The sequence below is a fragment of the Protopterus annectens genome, chromosome 2.part2 (assembly GCF_019279795.1).
Source record: "Protopterus annectens isolate FY-2018-M chromosome 2.part2, PAN1.0, whole genome shotgun sequence".
NCBI lineage: Eukaryota > Metazoa > Chordata > Ceratodontiformes > Protopteridae > Protopterus > Protopterus annectens.
In genome coordinates this window covers 1,037,954,311-1,037,980,695 of record NC_056730.1, presented here as the reverse complement: position 1 = coordinate 1,037,980,695, position 26,385 = coordinate 1,037,954,311, and positions in this window count along the sequence as shown.

The following is a 26,385-nucleotide window of genomic DNA, read 5'->3' as shown; positions in this document are numbered from 1 at the left end:
TTAGTTGCATTAATGTGTGACATTTGTATAGCAGAGGGGTTTTGGATTTACTCATGATAGTGGGCAGGATAGTTCCTATAAGATTTGCTATTCAAATTAAGAGTATTAGACTCCATGAGGGGAATAAAAGTTAAAATAAGTCTTTGTTTATTTGTTGTGTAATATACCACTGGTTCTTGGTGTGTACTAATATTTTCAGTGTATATATGCTCAACAATACTAAATTTATGAAACTGATTCAAAGATATATTTATCATTTGGAATTCATGAAAAAAAACTTTATATAAAACCACTACCTAAACTTCATCTCTTCCTTTAATACAAATCTTTTAAACATCAATGGTTTAAATAATATTTGCAAAAAAGTAAATTTGAACAGATTTTTGAGACTTTTCAATTCCCAGATTATTTTCTTACAAGAGACTCGTTTATTGCCAGCTGACATTGATAGACTCAATTCTAAAGCATACACTGCATTATCTAGCTCTCATCATAATCAGAAAAAGAGGGGTAGCAATTCTAAGGAGAAATATTATACCTATTCCTAAGATGATAAAGGTTTTCTATATTCTGTAACACTGAAAATTAATAGAAAATGTTATACCTTTATCAATTAATATTGGTTTCCTGCAATAGGGATTAGGACTGTTAAACAGCAATTAGATCAAGCTGTTTATATTATGAGAGACAGTACTGTGATAGCAGGGTACTTTAATTATATTTTAAAGGATGAGGATTCTAAGTCTACAAGAAAGATAAGAAATTATATCAAGCCAAGGAATTCAAAAACAATATCCATTTAATTCAAGACAGAGATGTTCATGATTTTTCAGATCCAGACTCCCTTCTCTTTACCCACTATTCACATAAACATGGAACTCAGGCCAGAACTGATAGCGTGTACATTTCAAATTACTTAATAAATAGATTAGATAGGGTTAAGGTTATAACATTCCCACTGTTTGATCTTAATGTTATAACTTTTGAATTAACCTTAAATCAAAATTAAAGTAGTCATATTAAAGATGTACCTGCCTATATAACAAATTTGAAATATTTCAAGGAATGCTTTTTAAAAGAAATTTAAAAAATTATTATTACCAACTTTATAAAAGACACATCTATGATATGTTTATGGGATGCTTTAAAAGCATATTCATATGGCAAAATTATTTCCAGGTATATATCAAAGAGGAAACAATGAGATAGAGAATTGATTAAACTGCAAAAGCAAATAGATGAATTAAAATTAGATAAACAAAAACAAATACAAATATGATAAAATATATAAATAAACTAAATGGTAAGTACTTAAAAACTTTAAATCACAAAACTATGATTAACCTAGAAAAGATTAAAATAATTAATCATTCAGTCAGTCCTAAACACATGTATAAATTAATTATCAGAATGAAAATGTATAACAAAGCTAACCATATTAAAGAAATATATTCCCCTACAAAAAGAAGGTTACTGACTTAGAGGACACCTGGAAAGAATTTAGAAACTCTTTTAACATAATAAATAATAATTATTTAATAGATCATCATGAGGGAATTAAGAAATTCATTAAGAAATATAGCAACAAAAATTAACTATGGACCAAATTAATCTTATTGATAGACCTAATGCCAAGAAAACATTTGAATACATTGCTTAAAGTTTTCAAGGTAGTTAAAATTTTAGAAAATGTCCTCCCTTCTTGGAAATACTCTCTTATTTTTCCAATATAAAATCATATAAAGATCCTGTAAATGTTCATAGATTAGTAGTTCATAGATTAGTACTAGGCTAACTGCCTTTGTGGGCCATTTTTAAGCCTAGCCAATTACCCCATGTGAGAATCAAACCCTGCACCTTTGGTTTATAAGGCAAATACCTTAACCATTATGCCAACCTCCCACCCCATTGCCAACCTCCCACCCCATGTTCTTCTTATATACCAATTTCTTTGTTAAATATGGATTATAAGCTGTTTATTTTCATACATGCTGAAAGACTGAAACAGTTTCTCCAACTTTTGATTGATAATGAATAAACTGGATTTATCTTAAATAGAAGCACATAACTACATTCCTATACCCACCTCCCATCCCCCTTCAAAATCTCTCTAACTCTAACATCCCTACTCAGAACTGTACACTGGACCCCCAACTATAATTTAATGTCTCCCCTATCTTCACTTCCTTCATCAAAAAACTCCTTCATAACCTAAAACCTTATTCTAATTCTGCCAACAAAATACCTGCCAAATTTCTTAAGATCATGGCTAATGCAATAGCTTACCCTATTAGCATCTTTATTAACTGGTCCATCCAAAAATCCTATGTCCCTTGCCTCTGGAAAAAATCATTCATCCTGCCCCTTCATAAAGGTGGCCCATCCTCTGATATCTCTAACTTTTGACCCATTGCTATACTTTCACCTATCTCCATAATTATGGATAAATGTGTCCAAAAACAACTTATTCAGTACCTTCTAAATAATAACATCTTTTCCCCAACCCAACATGGATTCCATCCTGGGAACAGCACATCCACTGCTTTAATCTCCTTCTTAGATATAATCAACAAAGCCTGAGATTCAGGTCATATAGCATCAGCTCTCTTTCTGGATCTATCAAAAGTGTTTGACACCATTTCTCACTCTATCCTCCTTTCCCAACTTTCTTTTATAGGATTATCCACCCACTCACTTAACTGGTTTAAAAACTATCTCTCTAATAGGCAACATGCTGTTAAATGGCAAAATTCTATTTCCCCTATCTTCATAACCCAACAGGCATTCCACAAGGCTCACATTTAGGTCCTCTTCTGTTTAACATATTTATAAATAATCTTCACCAAGCTATTCCAAATGCCTCCCTAGTACAGTATGCAGATGATTTGACCATAGTCTGCTCTGCTCCCAACTCCAGCATACTACAACAAAATACCCAAGCAGATTTCTCTACTGTGGAATCCTGACTACACAAACAACACCTTTCTTTAAATGCCAAAAAAAAAAAATCACACTGCTCACCCCCAAAAGAAATATAGCTATAAACAAAGCAGACTTCAATATACTTTCTCTGAACTCCACAAAAATTGAAGTAGTAGCCAGCATCAAACAGTTATGAGTCAAAATCATTGAAAACTTAAGGTTCAATCTGCATATCCAATGCAATATTAATAAAGCACATAGAACATTAGGCCTACTATACAGGCACAACATATTCCTCTCCCTACCAACTAAACAAGCATTAGCTCTTTCTTACTTACTATGCACTTTAACCTATGGTGCATCTTTATTAATCAGCTTCCTTAAAAACAAAACTAGAATCTTTCTACAACAAAATTGCCAAATTTGCTACAAATAGTCATCACTCTTCCCATCACTGCGTGTAGCGTTGTCGCCTCACAGTAAGACGTTGTCCTGTTTGATTCTCAGCTAGAGCTAGAGCTTCTCCTGTGTGGAGATATGCGTGAATGGGCGTACCTTCGTTCTAGGTTGTGCGTCAGGGCCGGCAACTCGCACATAAAAATCTACTGCCAATCATTAGCGGGCCGGAGTTCCGCTGTGGCGACCCCTAACCGGGAAAAGCCGAAAGACTCAACAACAACTTCCCATCACTGCGTCACCTTAAGCAAACTTCAGTGACTCAAATTCCTTCACATTCTATTACTCCTTCAGTTCACTTCCACACATAAATTTATTCACAAACCTCAAGAATACCCTTCTCTTAGCTTCTTACTTGCCCCATTCACCCCCTCTAGACCACTATGAGCATTACAACACTTACTCCAAATTCACAAACCAAACTTACCTGCAGGAAAACTTTTCTAGTCTTGGATCATTTCCAGAATATAGAATAACCTTCCCTTTTCTATCCGCAGTGAGCAATGTCCTTCTAACTTTAAAACTGCCTTATATAATCATCTCTTCTCCAATTGGACATGCAATTGCTCTAATGGCCCTTCAGCCTCACTTGATGCCATCACTTGATTTTTCTACCCCCATACCTAATATTGCATCTATTCTAGCTCTTTACTCTAACTGCTCTCTTTCTAGCATTCTATCAGCACCGGGAACTACCTAGTTTAATTTGCAGCAATCAACCTTTTTATGTATTTCCTCATTGTTATTATTTGATTCCTCCTGTAACTAACTGTAACTCATTTTGAAATCACTGCATAAGGGATTTCCTATGAAACTTTATAATTCTGTACTGTCTGTAACTCATTTTTGAAATCACTTGTAAGTGACATAGAATGTGGAGCTGTTGACTACTTTATGAAACTTGTGGCTCTTGTTTACTTCAATTTGTTCTCATGAAACTCTAGATTTTGCTTTTTTTAACTGTTTGATACTTTTAAAATGTTATATTAAATTTTATTGCAACCTTGGAGCTTTTCTCCCTGGACCGTCACTGAAAATGGGCTCCTTCTGACCTAGCAGACATTTCCAGTAAAGAAACATCAATAAAAAAAAAATAATAAAACAATAAATAATATCAAAATAATCTTATCATTAATTGACTTTGCAAATAAAACAAACAAAAACTTAACTATTGTAAGTCTAGATGTCAATAGTGCTTTTGACTCAGTCAGTTGGAGTTATCTATTACCGATACTTAAAGAAAGCAACTTTTCTGGCAAATTTATACAACTTATTAGCCTTCTATATGTTAACTCTTATGCATATATTAAAATAGGTTCATACACTTCAGAATCAATCAAAATCTGTAAAGGAACTAAACAAGAATGTTCACTTTCACAGTTACTTTTCACTTTAGTTAAAGAGATATTTTCTAATTTAATAAGGTCATGCCCAGATATTAAAGGTTTCCATATAGGTAAAAATTTAACATCTAAAATTCAATTGTTTGCAAATGATATTCTTCTGACATTAAATGAGCGTAATAATTTCCTTTCAACCCTCTTTATTCTACTGGAAACCTTTCAGAAGAAATCAGGGCTGACTTTTAATGAAGATAAAACAAAAATATCTATAAATTATAATATTAATGACATGAAATAATTTTATAAATACATACTCAAAGAAAAAATACTAAATTATTTGGGAATAATTATCACTGAAAATATTAACAAAATAATAGATGTAAAATATAATAGTACTTTATCTTCTATAGAAAATCTCAAACTAAGTGGAACAGCTATTTTTTTTTACTATGGATGAGAGACTGTCCGTAATCAAAACAATTATGCTTCCTAAAATCGTACACATAGTACAATCATTATCTTTACCTCCTTCTAAGATCTTTATAAAAAGTTTAATTCTTTAATGTTAAGATTCTTGTGGTATCCTAATAAATCTGGAATAGCTTTAAGTTATCATATCAGACATTGCCCTTTTTGAGGTATTAGATTACTAAATTTAGAACTATATTCTCTATCATTTATTATCAAAACAATAATTTTATGGTGAAATAATTATTATACTGTCAAATGGAAAGATTTTCAAGGAAACTTTTGGATACAATCAAATGCTCCAAGACATTTTAATTATTATTTGACATCAAATAATTATCTGTTTTGGTTAGTAAAAGTACTTTTATCAATAACCATATGTAAACAATTAATTCTGATATGATTACTATTATAGTAAAAACTCTGAAAGATTTTATTTATAGAAATCCAATGTATAAAGCATGTTTTCTCCTTATCTTTGCAATAGCTTAAACCCAAAATAATATTTCTACTTCAAATCTATCTATAATGAGTACTTTCAAAGAAAGTAATCTGATATATTGGTCCCATTTAATGAACAAAGAAAACCTGTATACTGCCCAATATATAATTAAGAAGTCTGATATGGAAGATGACTTGTGGCTGCATGTACAAAATTGAAGACAATTTGTTGACCACAAAATTGACGTTATGCAAAGATCTGTACAAAATTCTATTGGAATAACAAAATACATCTGGGAAAGGTCTTTTATCTAAAATTTGTAAAGTGATAAAAAAGAACTACAATATAATAAAGAAAACTATTAAATTATTTTAAATTTATAAATAAACCTCCACATGATAAGAATAAAAGACTATTCCTACTTTAATCTAAACAAACCACATGTTCACTTAAATGTAAACTGTACTCCTGGAAATTTTTACATAGGTCTTTCTTTATGCCATATAGAATATAGTTAATATCCAAAACCAAGATGTTGGAGATGTAAATTAGACACTAAAGCTGATTATGAACATATGTGTTTTGAAAGAGTGATAATTAAACTGTATTGGAAAGAGATTATTGACTTTCCACAATCTTTATTTTCTGATAAATTTACATTAACTAATTCATTAGTTCTTTTTAATATTCCAGTCCCTGAGTATGCTGCTAGACTAAAATATCCATTTTTGTGGAACATACTAACAATTGCGAGAAAACTGGAAAAATCCACTCCCTCCTTCAAAGATTTTTTTTGAACATAGCATTTGAAGCTTGCCATCTGGAACTTATTACCATACAATCAAGATCTACTAGAATCACATACTCACACAATGCTTTGAATGATTTAAATGAACTATTCAATAAACAATGATTGTTTTTTGCTGAGTTATTGGATGAACAACTTTTCTCAATATATTTTATTAGATAGTAGACACCTTTGTAAATAGTTGTTTAATGTGTTCTTATACAACCGTTTATTACTTATTTTGTATTTGTTTTAATATTTTTTAGTCTTAACCATTTTAAATATTTCCTTCTTAAATGAAATGTTTTTTTTTTTTTGTTGTTTATGTGACATCCCACCACTGGCCCAGTAATCAAGGAGCCTCAATCCTCACCACTGGCACCAGTGGGAGACATACATTTGGAGGATGACAGGTGCCCATACAGTATTTCCAGATGTGGCTCTCTGCATCAAGTGCAATTTCCCTTAGGATCACACAGAGACCACAATCAGTCCAGTGCTAATTTCTCCCTCTTTCTCCAGATCCCTGATAAGACTCCCCACTGGCACACCTGTAGAGTTGAGATCTCAGCTGAACGACCAAGCCAATACCTCCAGCAACCTCTCAGTCCAACCAGTGCTTTGTGTCCCTGTCCAAGTAGCTGACACATGCACACTCTTTGAGGTTTGATTTACACACACACACACACACACACACACACACACACACACACACACACACACACACACACACCCTGGGAAAGGATGGCACAGGATTACTAGCTATGCCCCTTCTGCCCAGATTACAAGGTAGTTTCCCCTGCCACCAGTCACTTCTTATCAGTTACTTTAAGGCCTTAACAAAGGGTGTCCAAACTTATTGTGTAATGTTACTATCAATACAAATGGTAGTTTGACCAAGAGCAAGGCTATTAGGAGTGGCCTACACAGTGACACCAAATAAATATTCATGTACTCTCAGAACTTAAATATCTCTATATAGATCAGCCACAATGAAAAGTTTAAATATGCATTTAGTAATAAACAATAAAAGAAGAAGAAATGCTTAGTATATATTTACAGTGATACCAGCATTCAAAATCACAGGAAATATTTAAAACAACATTGCAGGACAGTGTCAAACAAATAAAGAAAAATATCTAAAATAAGCTTTGCTATATTCCCGACTACATCTAAGAGAATCGTACTATACCCTAATAACTTCAGAGTAAGGCAAATGTGTTGTGAATGGGTTAGTTGTTGTCAGGTCAAAAACCAAATACAGAATGATGTCTCCCTCTCAAACAGTTCTTAAATTAATATCTCAAATATTACTACTGGGATAGCTTGCATCATGACATAATTTCTTGTCATCTGACTTTACCCCAGGTAAATCCCCCACTGCTGAAAGTTAGCAGTATTTAGCATTTACTTGTGAAAATACATACACAAGACTTTTCCTCAGTTCTTGGTACTTGCTGGAAGTCATAAAACAATAAAACACTTCCAAGACAATACAGAAAGGTCTCTAGTACTAGACAATGTGTCTTTTACAGCACTGAAACTGAAAGATAATATATTTTTATGGCCTGGTCATAAAGTAATTTAATTTCAGCCATTTTTCTGAAGTTAACACTGTGTATTACAGTTTCCACTGTTGTAATATATACATCTAAACAATTACAATAGTGCAGGTACATTTCTGTTCTCTTCGAGTAGTGCATGCTGTGGTTACATTTTAAGCACATTGCAAACACCTTTTCAACACACACTTCTGTACCAGTGGTTTGATATATACCTGACATACAGTTCTAATACATTTGTAACACAAGTATCTTCATGTTGATATTCACAAATGACATAATTATTTAAAAAATTCCAGATAACTGGGCTGGCAGTATCTCTTTTTGTCACACTTTTTCTCCCCCTCGAACACTCAAGCTAGTTTTTCAAGTTACCCTTGAGAAATATTGCTTGAGAGGGATGGGCCTGTCTGGGAATAAATTACCCCATTCCCTGTCTTGAGATCCCATCTACGTTGGCATTGCTAACTCCACTGCAATGATGCACTGCCACATCATATGCCTGCAACCCTAGGCTTCACCTTAGTAGTTTAGCATTTTGCTGGCTGGCTCAATGTAGCCATGTTAAGCCGTTGCGGTCTGTAACTACAGCGAATTTCCTTCCATACAGATAAGACTGAAGTTATGTAGTGCCCACACCATGGCTAGACATTCTTTTTCTACAGCTGCATTCCTCCCTGGGTTGGAGCCTATGGCTGAGATATACTACTGGGTGCTCTTCTCTCTCTGAGGAAACCTGGATGAGCACAGCCCCCACCCCATTGTTTGAAGCATCCACCTGCACAACAAATTCTTTGCTGTAAATTAGACTGTCAAACAAAGTGGTCTTCCCAAAGCTCATTTAAGCTTCTGGAATTCCTGCTCATATGCCAGGGTCCACACTACCTTATCTGACCTGTATTTCCTTGTCAGGTCTGTGAGGGGAACAGCTATGGTACTATAATTGGGGATAAACTTTCAGTAGTACCCTGCTGTCCCTATGAATACCCTCACCTGCCTTTTGTTAACAGGATCAGGCCATACCTGAATTGCTTCCACTTTGGCATGTTCTAGCCTGATCTTACCACTCCCCACTCTATGTCCCAGGTAGGAGATGTCTGACATACCCACGTGACAGTGGGCATAATGGTCAACTCCTCCCTCTGTAGTCTGCCCAGCACAACCGTGACCTGCTGAAGGTGCTCTTGCCAGTACTGGCTGTAGATGGCAATATAATCTAAGTAAACAAGGGCAAAATATCCTGCTCCTGCTAAGATATGATCTACCAGCCTCTAGAAAGTCACTGGGGCATTTTTCATTCCAAAGGGCATCTTCATGAACTCATACAAGCCAAAAGGAGTCACAAAGACTGACCTCTCTCTAGCATTTGGAGTCAAGAGCACCTTCCCATAGCCCCTGGTAAGATCAATAGTGGTAAGATACTTAGCCCCACCCAGCCGTTCTAGGGCTTCATCTGTCCTAGGCATGTGGTAAGCATCTGACTCTGTATGATTATTTAATTTCCTGTAGTCTACACAGAACCTGGTGCTGTCATTCTTCTTTGGTACCAGCACTACTGGGGAGGCCCAGGGACTGATGGACTCTTGGATTACCCCCTTGTCCCAACATTTCTTGTATCTCCTCCCTCAGAGTCTGTTTAACTTTCTTAGTTCCCTATAACGGGCCAGCTTATTAGGCCTTTGTGATCTTGTATCCATATGGTGCTGCACCAGGTAGATGCACCTTGGTTTCCCAGTGAACATGCCCCCAATTTCCTGTAACACTGCTTGGATTTCTCAAATAAGGGTAGGGGATAGCTGCTGTGACATTGCTACCCCTTCCACTGAGGTGTCAGTCTGAGCCTCACTGAGTAGATCAGACACCAGATCTGCCTCAGACTCCTGCTGCCATCCACTGCAAATACTCAGCACAAGGGCCTTTCTATCATGGTAAGGTTTCATCATGTTAACATGGCACAATTTGTGCCCCTGCCTCCTGCCTAACATGTAGCTAACATCACTGACCTTCCTTACGACTCTGAAGGGTCCCTTCCAGGTAGCCTGCAGCTTATTGTGCCTGACAGGAATGAGAACCATAACCTGCTGCCCCACAGCATACTCCCTAGCTTGAGCATTCAAGGCATACCAGACCTTCTTCTGCTGTCGGGGTTCTGCCAAGTTCTCCTGGGCCAAGCCCATGAGTTTTATTTATTTATTTATTTTTATTTTACATTTGTTAACCGGGCTAGTCTAGCTGGATACATGTCCATTTTCAGTAGAGGCCCAGGAAAATATATAAAATAGACATATCAATGTCATAATACATCCAAATTAAAAGTACAAAGATGATAATGGCACAAATTAGAAGATACAAATGTTAAAAAAACAAAATATATATAATTTTTTTTTTTCTCACTGTCTTCTCAAATACAATAGACAGTGAGGATATGCAATATATACATACATTTGATTAGCAATGTTATGGTATTTTGTATCAGTAGGGTAGTATTAGAAGTTTCAGAGAAGTAATAAGTTAAGAAGGAAGGAAGTTAGTCAGGGTTAGTACAGGTGCATTGCCAGTGTGTTTTAAGAAATAGCTTTAGTTTCTTTTTAAAGAGTGAAAGAGAAGTTTGAGTTGTAAGTTCAGTTGGTAGTAAATTCCATAGCTTGCCTACAGAGTTAGAGTATAGGAGTCACCTGATGAGTTATTGGATCTAGAAGTGTTGATCAGGAGTTTGTTTGAGGAGCGTAAGTTCTTGAGGTTTTGTAAGGTGTAATGATGGTGGGTTGGTGCAGGGACTTATGGACAATGGTAAGCTGGAGAAATTGAATATGGTTAAGAAATTCTAGCCAGTCCAGTTGTTTTAGGTTTAAACAGTGATGAGTTCTGAAGGAGAGCCTGTTGCAAATCTAGCAATGTTATTATAGGATGTTGCTAGTTTGTTAAGGTTATTTTGAAAGGTTAGTATATATAGGTGAAGCATAGAGTAGAGTTGAGATTAAGTGGGTTCTGGCTATAGTGGTCCTAGCTACTGGTGTAAGAAAGGGCTTGATTCTATAAAGGGATCCTAGTTTTTTAACTGATTTTATTGTGCTGTTTATATGACTATCAAAGTTTAGGTTGTTGTCAATTGTTATTCCTAGGAGTTTAGTAGATGTGTCGGGAGTAATAACAGTTCCATCAGTAGATGTGAGTGTAAGGTAAATAGGTTGGTGTGAAGAGTAGCAATTTAGTTTTTGGGTTAAGCAGGAGGCATCGGTTTGAGAACCATTGTTCTACAGTGTTAAAAGCTTGTTGGGTCAGAGATTTAAGTTCAGTTTGAGAGGTGGCTGTGCAGATAATAGTAGAGTCATCTGCATATTGAATGCAGATGGTATGTGGGATTGCTGATTGGAGGTCATTAATATAGATGGAAAATAGAAGTGGGCCTAAAATGGAGCCCTGTGGAACACCGAGGGTAATAGGAAGGTTACTAGAGAGTTCCCTGAGCCTTGTCCTGAGATTTAGGACATATGCCACAACAGACTCCTTGTTGGATTCACACTCATCATCCCACTAATCATGAATCAAATCTAGAGGTCCCGTCACCCTATGCCGATACACCAACTCAAATGGTGTAATACCTGTGGATTCCTGGGGCACCTCTCTGTAAGCAAACAACAAATGGGGCAAATATTTGACCCACCCTTCCAAACCTGGTTTCCAAATGCCTGTACCATGGTCTTTAGTGTAGAGTTTATCCTGTAAACCAGACCATTACTCTTGGGATGGTAGGGGTGTTCTTTAGGTGCTTCACCCCACAGTGCTTCCACAGGCAAGCCAGCAGGTCTGACATGAAATTGGCACCCACCTCTGTCAGTCAGTATTTTTTATGGGAAAACCTACCCTTCTGAAAATCTCTAACAAAGCATTTTCCACCTTTTCTGAATCAATGGAGGGCAGAGCCACGGACTCAGGGTATTGGGTAGCATAATCAATTACCACTAGGATATACTTCTTTCCTGTGGAACTTGGGGTACTCCAAGGACTCATAATATTCTTAGCTACCCTCTGAAATGGTTCCTCCATCACAGGCAAAGGCATTAAAGATATTTCACCTTGTCTCCTGCCTTACCTACCTTTTGGCACTGCTCCCAGGTCCTGCAGTACCCTGTTACATATCTGGAAATCCCAGGCCAATAAAACTTCTGAATAGTACATTTCTTTGTACACTTTATGTCCATATGACCTGCAAAGGGAATGCCATGGGCTATGGCCAGAAGTGCCAGATCATTGGCTGTGGGCACTAACAACTGCTGCATTCTGTCATCCTCCAGCCCTCCCTCAGGGGTCCACTCTCTATATACAGTAACACTTTTTCCAGTATACAGGTTCCCCTTCTCTTTGACAATCAGGTGCCTCATTGGCAACCTCCCTCAGGTCTTGTAATGTAGGTTCTGAGAGATGAGCCAGTCTTAACTCCATCTTTGTAACCCTTCTCAGCTCCCCTTCCACAGGAAGTCTGGTATTCTCTGACAGCAGTGCTTCACTGTCAGCCTGGGTACCACTACTCACCTCTGCCCTTGCTGTCACTCTGTCCAAAGGAACATCAGTAGCCACTAGCATCTGTGGCTCACCTTCAGTCTCACTGCTACAGGGTAGATTCCTCCCTGAAATAGCCATCACACCAGTCCTAACTTCAAGTCTGTGGTCTGTCTGGGTCCCTCCAGGCTACCAGATCCACATGCTTGCCTCCAAGCCTGACTGCATGTAACTGCATGCACACAAGGTACTGCATTATCAAAATTATTCGCTATCAGGACATCTGCAGGGATATCCTCAAACATACCTACTTGCTGGCTTCTTTTTCCACCCTTCCAGTCAAGGTGAACCCTAGCCAAATGTATTTGGAATGGGGTCCCTCCTAAAACTCTGACTGGAGTAAACTGCTCAAGCAAGTACTTCTCCTCTTTAACCATTGCAGGCTTCACAATGGTTAGGGTCAGAGGCTGTGTCTCTCTTAGCAGTGTCCTCTTTTCCATCTACTAATATAGGATATAACCTCTTGTTGTAGTTTGGTACCCTTGTCTCCAGACAGCTTACTGCTGGCATTCTGTCATTCCCACTTACTGTCTCTCCCACCTCCTGTTCTCCACCTTGCCTCCATGGACATCTATATGCTATACGCCCCGCCGGTTACATTTAAAACATTTAACCTTTAGTCTTGGATATTTACCTGGACTAGTGGCTTTCCTGCTACTGTCAGACTCTGTTGGGGCAATCTAGACTGCCCACCATGGGTTCCCTTAGACCCATGAGCAGCACTGGCTATGCCTTTCCTGTCCAGTGATGCCATGCTTGCTAGGTATAGGTCTCCCTTTTCCACAATTCATCTGCAGTCCTGCATTCTCTATCTGCTAACCAGATTCTCATGTCCTCAGGCAAAGTACTAAGGGCTTTTTCCATCACCAAAAGGTTTGGCAGCCCTTCAAAAGTGGTGACCTGATACCCACTCACCCATCTATGAAAATAAGTGCTTACATCAGCAGTATATTCACACATACTTTCATCTGCCTTGCATCTATGCTCATGAACCATTTTCCTATAAGCTTCAGGTGTTAACTTAAAACACTCTAATAAACAATTTTTAACAGTATTTAAGCTGTGACATTGTCACCCCTTCCACTGTGCAATAATTTAAGCAATCAGTATCAGATAATTTAGAAATAGCAATTACAGCATTACCATGGAGTAAGGGGGTCAGGAACCATAACCAGAGCCCTTGATCAACATTATACTGTTTACATACCCTTTCAAACATATGAATGAAACTATCAAAATTATCACCCTCTGTAAATTGTGGAAACAATGTACTGACAATTTGTTGCTTCTGGGCTTTCTTATTCCCTTCCCCATTACCTCCATCTCCCTAGCAAAGAGTCAGCATCTCCTTTTTATGTTGCCTCTGCCTCTCATTTTCCTCAGCTTCCAGACATCTCAGTCTCTCTGCTAATTCTGCTTCCACCTTCAAAAGCCGCAGTCTCTCTGCTGATTCCATTTCCAAATGTTTGGCCTCCAGTTCAAGTCTCTTTAACTCCAGATGGATTTTTAAGTCCTCTGTGGAAAGGTTGAAATGTCCATTTTCTGAGAGCTGTACATCCCCAAGACCAGTTTGGGTGTCCTCTTGTTTTCTGGTTTGTGATGCAGCTGTGACTAAGGCTGCAATAATTTCTGCTTTAGTCAGGTTGGCATGCACCAGTCCTTTGGCCAATAAATGTGATGCCCCACCACTGTCTCACTAATCACGGAGCCTCAATCCTCACCACTGGCACAGGTGGGGGACATACATTAGGAGGATGACAGGTACACACACAGTATTTCCAGATGCAGCTCTCTGCATCAAATGCAGTTTCCCTTAAGAGCACACAGAAACCATAGTCAGTCTGAGGCTGGTTTTGCCCTCTTTCTCCAGATTCCCTGTAAGACTTCTCACTAGCACAAGTACAGAGTTGAGATCTCAGGTGAGTGACCAAGTCAAGACCTCCAGCACCCTCTCTGTCCAACCAGTGCTTCATGTCCCTGCTCAAGTAGCTGGCACACACACTATTTGAAGTTTGATTTACACACACACACACACACACACACACACACACACACACACACACACACACACACACACACCTGGAAAAGGATGGCACAGGTTTACTAGCTATGCCCCTTCTGCCCAGACTATAAGGTAGTTTCCCCTGCCACCAGTCACTCCTTATCAGCTACTTTAAGACCCTTAACAAAGATTGTCCAATTTTACTATGTAATCTTACTATCAATACAAATGGTAGTTTGACCAAGAGCAAGGCTATTAAGAGTGGCCTACACAGTGTCACCAAATAAATATGCAGATACTCTCAGAACTTAAATATCTCTAGACAGATAGACACAATGAAAGGTTTAAATATATATTAATAATAAATAATAAAAGAAAATACTCGGCATATATTTACAGTGATATCAGAGTTTAAAATCACAGGAAATATTAAAAACAACATTGCAGGACAGTCTGAAATAAATAAAGAAAAATATCTAAAATAAGCTTTGCTATATTCCTGACTATATCTAAGAGAATTATAATTATATCCTAATAACATACTTCAGAGCAAGACAAATGTGTGGTGAATGGGACTTCTTTAGTTGTTGCTGTCAGGCCAAAGAAACAATACAGAATGCTACCTCCCACTCAGAGAGTTCTTAAACTAATATCTCACATATTACTGCTGGGATAGCTTTCAGAATGACATCATTGTCATCTGACTCCATCCCAGGTAACCCCCCCCAAGCTGTAAGCTAGCACCTACCTGTGAAAATACATAAACAAGGCTTTTCCTCAGATCTTGCTACTTGCTGGAAGTCATTAAAAATAAAACACTTCCAAGACAATACAGAAGGTTTCCTAGTTCTAGACATTGCATCTATTACTGCACTGAAACTGAAAGATAGCATCTTTTTATGGCCTGGCCATAAAGTAATTTAATGTCAGCTATTTTCCTGAAGTTAACCTTCTGTATTCCATTTTCCACTGTTACAATTTATATGTCGAAACAGTTACAATAGTGCAGATACATTTCTGCTCTATTCCAGTAGGGTATGCTGTGGTTACATTTTAAGCACTTTGCAAAAACGTTTTCAACACACACTTCTGTACCCACAGTTTGATATACGCCTGACATATAGTTCTAATACATTTCTAACACAAGTATCTTATATGAATCATGTTGATATTCACAAATGACATATAATTATTTACAAAATTCCAGATAGCTGGACTGGCAGTTTCTCCTTTTGTTACTGTTTTTTTCTTTAAAAAATTAATAAAAAGAAATTCAGTAAGAAAAAAAAAAAAAAAAAGCAAGAAAAAATATATTAATTAAACACTACAGAAATTTAGGTTGGTACACATGAAACATTTTCACACAGGTTTGAGATTGAACTCTCACTCCAATGAGCCTTCAAAACACAGTAAGGGTGTCTTATCCCTCTTTGCCGCAGAAACAGCTTTACGGCAGCAAATGAAAATCATCGGACATACAAACAACTGCAACATCATACACAGTATTAAGACATATGAGAGTTGTTTCCTCATGTATTAATGTGCGATTTAGTACACTGAATGATCACACAATCATTTATGACTATTCCTTTCATACATGCATCTCTGTCTTTTCTTTCTGTGTTTGTTGCTCATTCTTGACTTATCTGACCGGTAATCTGAGACATGCAGTCTGTAAGACACTCTACATAATTGTTTTTAAAAATGTGTGAGGATTTTAAGTGGGGAATAATATTCAGTTGTCGAGAAATGAAGTAGAGATTGGAAGTTTCTGAACAGAAACTGTGAAAAATGTGCTGCTTCCATACATTTAAAACCTTGATCCAATTAGTTCTCTAATGTGGATGACACACCCACTGGAGGTAAGGGATTCTGAGCTCTTGTTGTGTTATGCTTCTCCCTACTACTTATTCACAGTTATACTCCACTAGCAACAAACACTGAGGGAGTGTTTGCTGTATGTTTACATTAGATACATGGAGCCAAGTATTTGGGATTTAGCAATGAGTTCACACCTTATTTACATCTTCACCATTTTCACAGCCCTGAATCTACAGTATAAAAAGGTAACTGTGCAGCTATGGAACCTGAAGGTGAGGAGACGTTTATGTGGATAACACAGAAGAAGATAATACTTTGGGCTTTATTTGCACAGAAAACTACTGATCTTGATAAGGTATGCTTACATTTTTCATCTATACACTGCATATGATGAAATGTTACTATGAAAAATCTGTTATATGTATATATGCATTAGCAAATGTTACTTTTATCTGTATACGTTTCTTTGAAGTGTGCTGATGGCATAGGCATGATTGTCAGGGCATTTTACTTTCTCAGATGCACAGCCTTATTAACTGTCATTACAAGTCCTAATGTTACAACTGTTTTTCTCTTTACACTCTTCTATTTTTATTTCTGTGAAATGTAAATGTCCTATATTTTCAATGATACAGGGATGTCAGCCTTCTAGAATGGCCCATAGCCACCTCTAGGGGAATTCTGGTCACAGATAGACATGACTGGTAATTGGATAAAATTAAATGTTCTGTGGTAAATGTGTACATGTTTTAGGGCCAGTTTATTTGATAGCACTTTTAGCAGTTCACTGATAGTTTGTTAGAAAAATGTGTTATTTGCCTGTTTGTTTGGGGGTGGGAGAGCCAAGTTCCAGTTCTGTGTTGACACAGACAAAATTTGCTATTGTTATTCTCCTAGTTTTGGATCTAATCTTGCTTTGTGTGTGATTGGAATGTGTTAGAACCACATAATTTATTTGTTTTATATTTGAATATCTAGACTGTTTTGTGTTTCTCCAGTGGGTAATAGTAAAATACTGCCTTTAATGTGTTATTTCTTAGCAGGACTTTTATTTAATTGATAGTTATGTGTATTATTCTTCTTTTGTGTTTGGTGTCACCTAAGACTATGGCACCTAGGCGTACCTATCCCCACAAACCCCCCTTCAGTGACCCTGTGAATGAAGTAATTGTGGAAGCATTTAGGTGACATGGTGCCTTTCTGCTTGAGAGGGGATGTGGAGATAAGTATAGCAGAATGGATATTTCAGCCAAGTGGGAAGTGCACAACAGTATGTCATTGATGGTGGTGCTGTTGTTTCAGGGCAAACAAGTATGTCCCAGGAGAAGCTTCCAGAAAGGCTTAACTATCTCAATTGTTAAATACTTCTTGTATAGTAAAATATTGTAAGCAATACTTAAGTTCTGTTTAACATATTTTTTTTCTTTTTTTGTGGGGTGGGGGAATACTTGTAGATTGATACAGTTAACAACACATTTTGGTTGATTACACATGGGCTTAGATTGGATGAATCATGCAAGTTCTTGTTAAAACTATCATTAATGGACATATAAAGGGCAAAAAGTTTTAAGCTCCTGTGTTGCTGTTCATTGTGATTATGGTGTCCTTACCTTTTGCTTAACTTCTTCCAGGAGTATCCTCCATAGGGAGCCTACAATCATCTGCACATGATAAGCCAAACATTTTTATGTCAGTACTGATGAGCAGTTCAAAGAAATATTTATTTTGTGATGTGAGTGTCAGGGCTGTTGTTTGTATTGCTGTACAGTCTGTACTAGTGGCACCACTTTTAGTTTGTTAGCATATATTGGACTATAGTGGTGAGGGTATTAATTTCTTTCCTGTGTTTGCTGTTTAGTATCACAGGCAATCCTGTCAGAGGAAGTGTAGGACTCTTACCACCTGGTGTCAGAGTATTGGCAGACTCTGATGATGATGGTGGCAAGCAGAGCCACAGTCATGGGTGCAGAGTTTGAATCTGGCACTGAGGTTGACATTCAGCCATCCCTTGTAATTGCATTGGACACAGCTAGTAGGCCTACACCAACCCATTCTAGTGACCCTCAGATACAGGTGGAGGGTGAGACACTCTATCAGGGTAGTGTGGTTATTGCAGCTTCAGTGCCTTTCAACTCTGGCCATAGCCAAACTGTGGGTGAGGTGCCTCTTAGGATGTTTGTTAGGGAGTGCTCAGAGGAGGCTTGCTGTCAATCCTCCATGTGATCCAGGTTTGTCTTCTCGTGCCTCTTGACATATGTTTAGGGTCTGGAGGTGCAGGCATGTTCCAATAGGTCCTCCAAAGAAATGATTAGAGTTGTAGATGTGGCACAGGCTGAAATATAACTGCTTGCACTGTATTGCCAATTAGTGGATAGGATGAATGACATTTTGGAATGGGTGGTGTCTTTGATGGAGCATCTGCTGGGAGGGGGATGTCATCCATGCAGGTGTAGGTCAGCAACATAATATGATGTTAGCCAACATGGTTATGCCTGACCACACTGTCATAGCAGCACTACTTCCACTGCTCTGTCAGTGCTTGATGTGGCAGGTCTTGGGGTCATGGTTCAGGGTGTCCTTGTAAGGAGAGCTCATCCAGCAGGCATTAGTCACATTTAGGTAGCAGCAATGTATCTGACCAAGGCCATGGATGTGCCAGTGCAACTCCTGCAGAGCCAGTTCTTGTGGTCAGGTATGACAACGATAAATTGTCACCTATACCATGTAAGGCTCACACCTGTCTGACATACCAAAACATAGAGCTAGCACAGAGCTTGTCTGTGTTCTTGCAGACACTCATACACCAGTTTCACCTGGAGGGCCCATACAGACAGGCACAACAGTTGCATGGTTCAGCCATGAGGCTTAAAGCTCATTCTATCGTTGTGTCTGCCTATTTATCTTTCTTACTTACATGCACTCACTTACCATTTGTGTCAGCCTAGGCTTCCTTCCTCCCTCCACAACACCCTGTGTGAGCAATGATAACTGCCTTTGTGTCTGATGCTCAGGATGCATAGCTGACTTAGTGCTTAGTATATTTGTGTTTGTGATGTTCTTTTGCTAATTGTACTTTTGGCATATTTTGGTCTTACAAAGTTAGACAGTTGATAGAATCAAAACATTTTTACCATCAGTATTTTTAAGAATCTTCTGTGGGTTATGAAGTATAAAACTGAAATGTGTCTCATTGTTTTCTAACTTCTCTCTTTAATGATTTTCCAGTACAAAAGTATGAGGCCAACTGAGGACATTCGGTGAGCATCAGTACTTTTGAGAGGTATGAATGTGTGAATCTTTGATGCCTGAGGCCTATTAATTGATAGAGGACACAAGTATTCACATAAGTCTTTCCTGTCACATGTTAAAGTCATTGCTGGAAAAATGACCCACCTTTTACTTACTTACATTACCAAGTAACAACATGCAAGGATATGCCATTCATTTGTACTATTACACAATTCTAATTTAACATTCCAGGTTCAGTACTTACCTTAAAAATCCAGCAGTTGTTACAGTTTTAGTTCAGGGCTGAGTCTGTCTGATGGTAGGAGTACACAGCCATTACATGTGTGGTAAAGGTTGTGAGCATTGCCTGTCATCAGTGTTACTATATATATGTGCATAGGATGAAGGTTTTAGCCTCTTAGGTGGTGAGTGAATGTGGTATGCATTGCTTCTAAACCAATGCAAGGGCATATTGAGCATGCCTACCTCTGCCTACACCCACAGCAGCTCCTGGTTCATCCTCTGACTCCTCAGCTGTGTGTGGCTGTGGTGACCTTGCCATTGGTTGTGGGATGTCTACCGCTTCCACTTGTCAATCCCGCTGAAGCTGTTTTCTCCAGGATGATGTTATGGAGCACGGCACAGATGGTGAAGATTTCAGTACATGTACATGGAATGTACTCTAGGGCTCCTCCATATGTATCTAGGCAACAGACTCATGACTTCAGCGGCCCAAGCACACTGTCTATGATATGTCTAGTCTGTGCGTGTGCCTCATTATGGTGGTCTTCAGCGGGTGTGTGTGTATTTATGATGGGCATCATCGGCCATGGTTCCAGTGCATAGCCTCCATCCCCCTGTAGATGACCCTGTAGAAGATATTAACCCTAATGAACATCTGATATAGGTGGGAGGTGTTCATAGGTTCATAGGTTCATACTAGGCTATCTGCCCTGGGGCATTTATAAGCCTAGCTCGATTGTGTTTGGCTTACGCCACCACTTGATTTGAGTATACTGTGCCCTTTTTAAAGTTTAGTTTACTGTGCCTCTGTCTAATAGTGACACAGAAGTAATCCCCGGGACAAACCTACGATCCCCCATCCACTCATCAAGATTCTTCTTGAAGAGAGTCAGTGAGGTGCTCTGCCTAACATGAATTGGAATTCTATTCCAGAGCGAAGGGAGCCTCTGAGTTATGAATCTGTCCCTCCAGCATGTTCTATTTATTTCTGTGCTGAGGTTCAAGTCCCTCGAGCGTGTGGCTCTAAGGGATTTAGATTTACTGAGGTGGAGCATGTCCATTAATCCTGGGTTGGACATAGCTTTATATGTCAGGCATAGATCGCCTCGAAGTAGGCAGTATGCAATTGAGTAGAGCTGGAGTTTTTTTAACTGAGCAGCATATGGCATCTGTTTGAGTCCCTTGATCCTCCTGGTGAGGTACTTTTGGGGTCTTTCTAATTGCTGCAGGTGTCGGGTAAGGTACATCCCAAAGGGGGCATTATATTCTATGATGGGCCTGATGAGGGATGAATAAAGGGGCACGATTACCTCTCTTGATCTAGATGTGAATCCTTTCATGATGAGGTGGGCTATGTAGAAGGTCTTTCTAACCACTTTGGCAATGTGGTTGTCAAAGGAGAGATTGCTATCAACTTGGGTCCCCAGATCCCTAATTACTTTCTCTGTACTTAATGGGTTACCACCTATGTGGTAATTTGTGGGCACATTGTTTTTGCCAAAGGGTATGACTATACACTTTTTGGCATTTAGCTTTAGACCATGGCTCTGGCACCAGTTATCCATCTCTGCGAGACCTTTATGAAGGATGTTTGTGTCAGCTGGAGAGTCGATTATGGCGCCCAGTTTGCAGTCATCTGCGAACTTGGTGAGCCATAGTCCTCCACGTTGGCCTGTACCTCAGAAAAGTAAATACCGAACAAGAGAGGTCCCAGGACAGAACCTTGTGGGATGCCACTTGTGACCGGTTTCAAGTCTGACATGGCTCCAGCAACTCTGACTCTGTGGGTTCTGTCTTTGAGCCAGTTTGCGACCCATCTTGTGACATAGGGGTTTATATTTAGGCTGGATAGCTTATCTATGATGCCCGAGTGGGGTATTGTGTCAAATGCCTTTGCGAGGTCCAGATAGGCTGTGTGGACTACCTTCCCTTCATCTATGGCCTTGGTGACTGTTTCGAAGAAGTCGACCAGGTTCAAAAGGCAGGATCTGCCCTTGACAAAGCCAAATTGGGTAGGATCTAGTGTCTGTAGGTCCCCAATGTCTTTGTTTATGAGTTCCATGATGATCCTCTCCATAGCCTTGCATACTAGGCTAGTCAGGCTTATGGGGTGATAGTTTCCAGGGTCCGCAGAGGCGCCACCTTTGTGGAGTAGGACCACTGTCGCTGTACACCATTCTTTGGGCACATATCCTGTAGTGAGGCTGAGATTGTACAGCAGTTTTACTTGAGGGATTAGTTCTTCTTGGAGTTCATGTAGGACGCAACCCGGGACGCCATCTGGTCCCATGGAAGCAGTGTTTTTTGCTTTGGAGAGGGCGGCCTTCACCTGAGCATCAGAGATGTTTGGGAGGCTGCACTCTGCCGGGATAGATACTTGCTCTTTTGGGGGGAGGGGGTGGAGAAGTTTGCACTGAATCTGTCTGCCAGGATATTGGCGATGTCTGTGGGTTCAGTGTATTTTTTGTCATTTAGAATCAACTCAGAACAAGTATGGGAGTTGCATCCCAGGTTCCTAACATAACTGAAAAAAGCCTTATGATTGTCTTTAGTGTCCTGTGCAATATTTCTCCCAAAGTTGGCCTTGGAGGATTTTATGAGGGATCGTAATTTTTTGCTAGTACTGATCAGAGATGCCTTCCCTTTTAGGGATTTTGCTCTATCATGTAGTAGCTTCCTCCTTCTGTTGTACAGTTTATTTATGGCTGGGGTCCACCAGACTGGACGCCTGCCTTTGGATGATTGGGTCTTGATTTTGTTTGGGATAACATGATCCATGCATTCCTGGAGATGTCCGTAGAATGCATTTATATAGGATTCTGCAGTTAGGGCCGTAGTTTCCACTGGCCCTGGGGCCTTGAAGGATTCCACTTCAGTTTTGAGAAGTGTGAAGTTCGCTTTTGAGAAGTTTTTCACTGTGGTTTTCTGGGCTGGGGGTGGGGTCGGGATGTGGATATCCAGTGAAATTAATTTATGGTCTGATCTTACCAATGAGGGATATAATTCTGGTATGGAGCATAGAGTCCACATGTTGGTGAGATCTGATCATAAACTAATCTCACTGGAAATCCACATCCCGCCCCCACCCCAAACAAAAAAGACCATAGTGAAGAACTTCTCTAAAGCAAACTTCACACTACTCAAGACTGGTGTGGTATCCTTCAAGGCCCCTGAGCCAGTGGAAACCACAACCCAAGCTGCGGAAGCCCTTACAAATGCCTTCTATGAACACCTCCAGGACTGCATGGATCAGGCAATCCCAAATAAAACCAAGACTCTTTCCACAAAGGGCAAACGTCCAGTCTGGTGGACCCCAGCCATTAACAAACTTTACAATAAGAGGAGAAAGCTATTACATGATAGCACAAAACCCATAAAAGGGAAGTCACCCTGATCATTATTAGTAACCAAATACCCCCACTCATAACATCAACTAAGGCTAATTTTGAGAGAAAAATTGCCATGGATTCAAAGGACAATCATAAGGCCTTTTCAGCTATGTTAGGGACCTGGGTGGAAACTCCCAGATATGCTCAGAATTAGTCCAAAATGATACAAAAATCACTGAACCCACAGACATTGCCAACATACTGGCAGACAGGTTCAGTGCAAACTTCACCCCTCTCCCCTAAAGGAGAGATAACTATCCCAGCCCAGTGTAGCCTCCCCGGCATCTCAAATGATCCGCTGAAAGCTGCTCTCTCTAAAGCTAAAACACAGCATCAATGGGACCGGATGGTGTCCCCAGCTGTGTGCTACACGAGCTAAATGAGGAATTAAACCCGCACATAAGGCAGCTGTTTAATCTCAGCCTTACCACAGGATACATGCCCAAGGAGTGGCGACGGCAACTGTGGTCCCACTCCACAAAGGCGGCGCCTACAGACCCTGGTAATTACCCCATAAGCTTAGCAAGTCTAGTCTGCAAAGCTATGGAGAGGATCATAATGGAGCTCATAAACAAAGATATAGGTGACTTGCTGACATTGGACCCGACCTAGTTTGGCTTTGTCAAGGGAAGATCATGCCTTTGAACTTGGTCAACTTCTTTGAAACAGTCACCAAGGCCATTGATGAGGGAAAGGCAGTCCATACAGCCTACCTTGACCTTGCAAAAGCTTTCGACATAATACCCCACTCGAGTATTGTAGAAAAACTTACCAGCTTAAATGTAAACCCATATGTCACAAGATGGGTTGCAAACTGGCTTAAGGACAGAACCCACAGGGTTAGAGTTGCTGGAGCTATGTCAGACTCCAAGCCGGTCACAAGTGGTGTCCCACAGGGCTCGGTCCTTGGCTCTATTGTTTGGCATCTACTTCTCAGAAGTACAGGCCAACATGGGAGGACTTTGGCTGACAAAGTTTGCAGACGACTGCAAACTGGGCCATAGTGGAAAGTGCATCGGACACGGATATCCTTCAGAAGGATTCACGGAAACAGATAGCTGGTGCCAGAGCCATGGCCTGAAGTTAAACGCCAAAAATGTATAGTCATACCCTTCGGGAAAACAAGGTAACCCCAAGCTACCATATAGGTGGCAATCCACTAAGCACAGAAGAGGTTATCAGGGACCTGGGGACCCAGGTTGACAGTGGCCTTTCTTTGACACTCACGTTGCTAAAGTGGTTAGAAAGACCTTCTACATTGCCCACCTGATCATGAAGGATTCACATCCAGATCTAGTGAGGTCATTGTTCCCTGTACTCTTCACTTATCAGACCAATGATCGAGTACAATGCCCCATTCGGGATGTATCTCACCCGACATCTGCAGCAATTGGAGAGACCCCAAAAGTTCCTCACCAAAAGGATAAAGGACTCCAAAATCTGTCATATGCTGCCAGATTGAAGAAACTCCAGCTCTATTCAGTCGCATACCATCTGCTCAGAGGTGACATGTGCCTGACATACAAGGTCATGTCCAACCCGGAATTAATGGACATGCTCCACCTCAAAAAATCCAAATCCACCAAAACCACTAGAGCAAGCGACTTAAACCTTAGCACGAATATAAATAGGACGTGCTGGAGGGATAGATTTATCACTCAGAGACTCCCTATGCTGTGGAATAGAATCCCGGTCCATGTGAGGCAGAGCACCTCGCTGACTCTGTTCAAGAGAAATCTAGACCTGTGGATGGGAGATCGTAGGTTTACCCCGGGAATCATCTCTGTGTCACTGCTGGACAGAGGCACAACAAACTAATGGGCACAGTATTTTTTCATATAAGGGGTGGCGTAAGCCACAAAAATTTGGGCTAGGCTTATAAATGCGTTAGGGCAGATAGCCTAGTATAAACCTATGAACCTATGAACCTATAATGATCAGGTCTAGTATGTTTTCCCCTCTTGTGGGAGTGGTGACTAGTTGTTCCATAGCATTTGAGTTTATAAATTCCAGGAACCTTTGGGCTAAGGTGCTGGGGCTTGAGTAATGCTCCCAGTCTATGTTTGGGTAGTTGAAGTCGACCAATATAATGGTGTTCGGAGAGATCTTAGTGTTCTCCAATGTTTTCAGGAAAGCCGAGTGGGATTCCTGACTTTGAGAGGGTGGTCTGTAGGATGCTATAAAGTTAAAAGCAGTCTTGACCACTGTCAGTTGCACATGGATGGTCTCTGATACTTTGTGCACTGCCACTAACCTGGAGGTGTGGATATCCTTGATAAATATGGAAATTCCCCCTCCTTTTGTTGTTCGGTCCGGGTTTTGGGGCCGAAAAGCATGATATGAGGTATAACCTGGTAGTGCTGGGGTGCTCTCTGGCGCCTTGAACCAGGTTTCTGTCACTGCACAGATATCGATGTTCTCCATACTGAGGAGAGCTTCGAGTGCATGCATCTTGAGGTTAGACTTCTGGCGTTTAGCAGCATTACCCTTAGTTTCTTGTTCCTTGTGCTGTCTATGGAGGTGGGTTTGACTTTTGAGCCTTGCCTGAAAAAGGCACTATGGGGGTGGCAAGAGCCTTTGCCAATATCCAAAAGTCCAGGGGTGACAGGTGCAAGCCATCCCTAGCGAAGCAACGTGGCTTGTCGAGCATGTCATCCCAGGCTGACAGACACTGGATCCCCTTTGAATGACACCAAAATTTTAGCCAATTGTTAAAATCGATCATTTTGTCTTTATACTGTGGCATCATTCTAGGCGAGGGTAAGATGCTGTTCAAGGTCAGGGTCATACCGGTCTGGGCTACATGATCAGAGAGCTCCTCTATGTCTCTTTTCATGTAGTCGAGGGAGGTACGTCTCAGGTCATTCACGCCAGCATGTACAATGACTGAGTCATATTTGTATTTGCTTTGGAGTGACCTGAGTGCTTGCGTTATGTGGCGGATCCTAGTTCCCGACAGGCAGCTCACTGTGACCTTCTCTTTATTCAGCCTGGTGAGCGGGACGTCAGTGTGTCTGACAATAGAGTCACCTATTACAAGGGTATCAGGTGTGTTATTCAGCCTTAAGGGCTGTGACTGCTTGGCACACTGACTTTGTGTGCTACGTGTTGTACGTGTTTTGTTTTGGGGTAGCGTTTGCTTGGATGTCTGCTTTGGAGGTC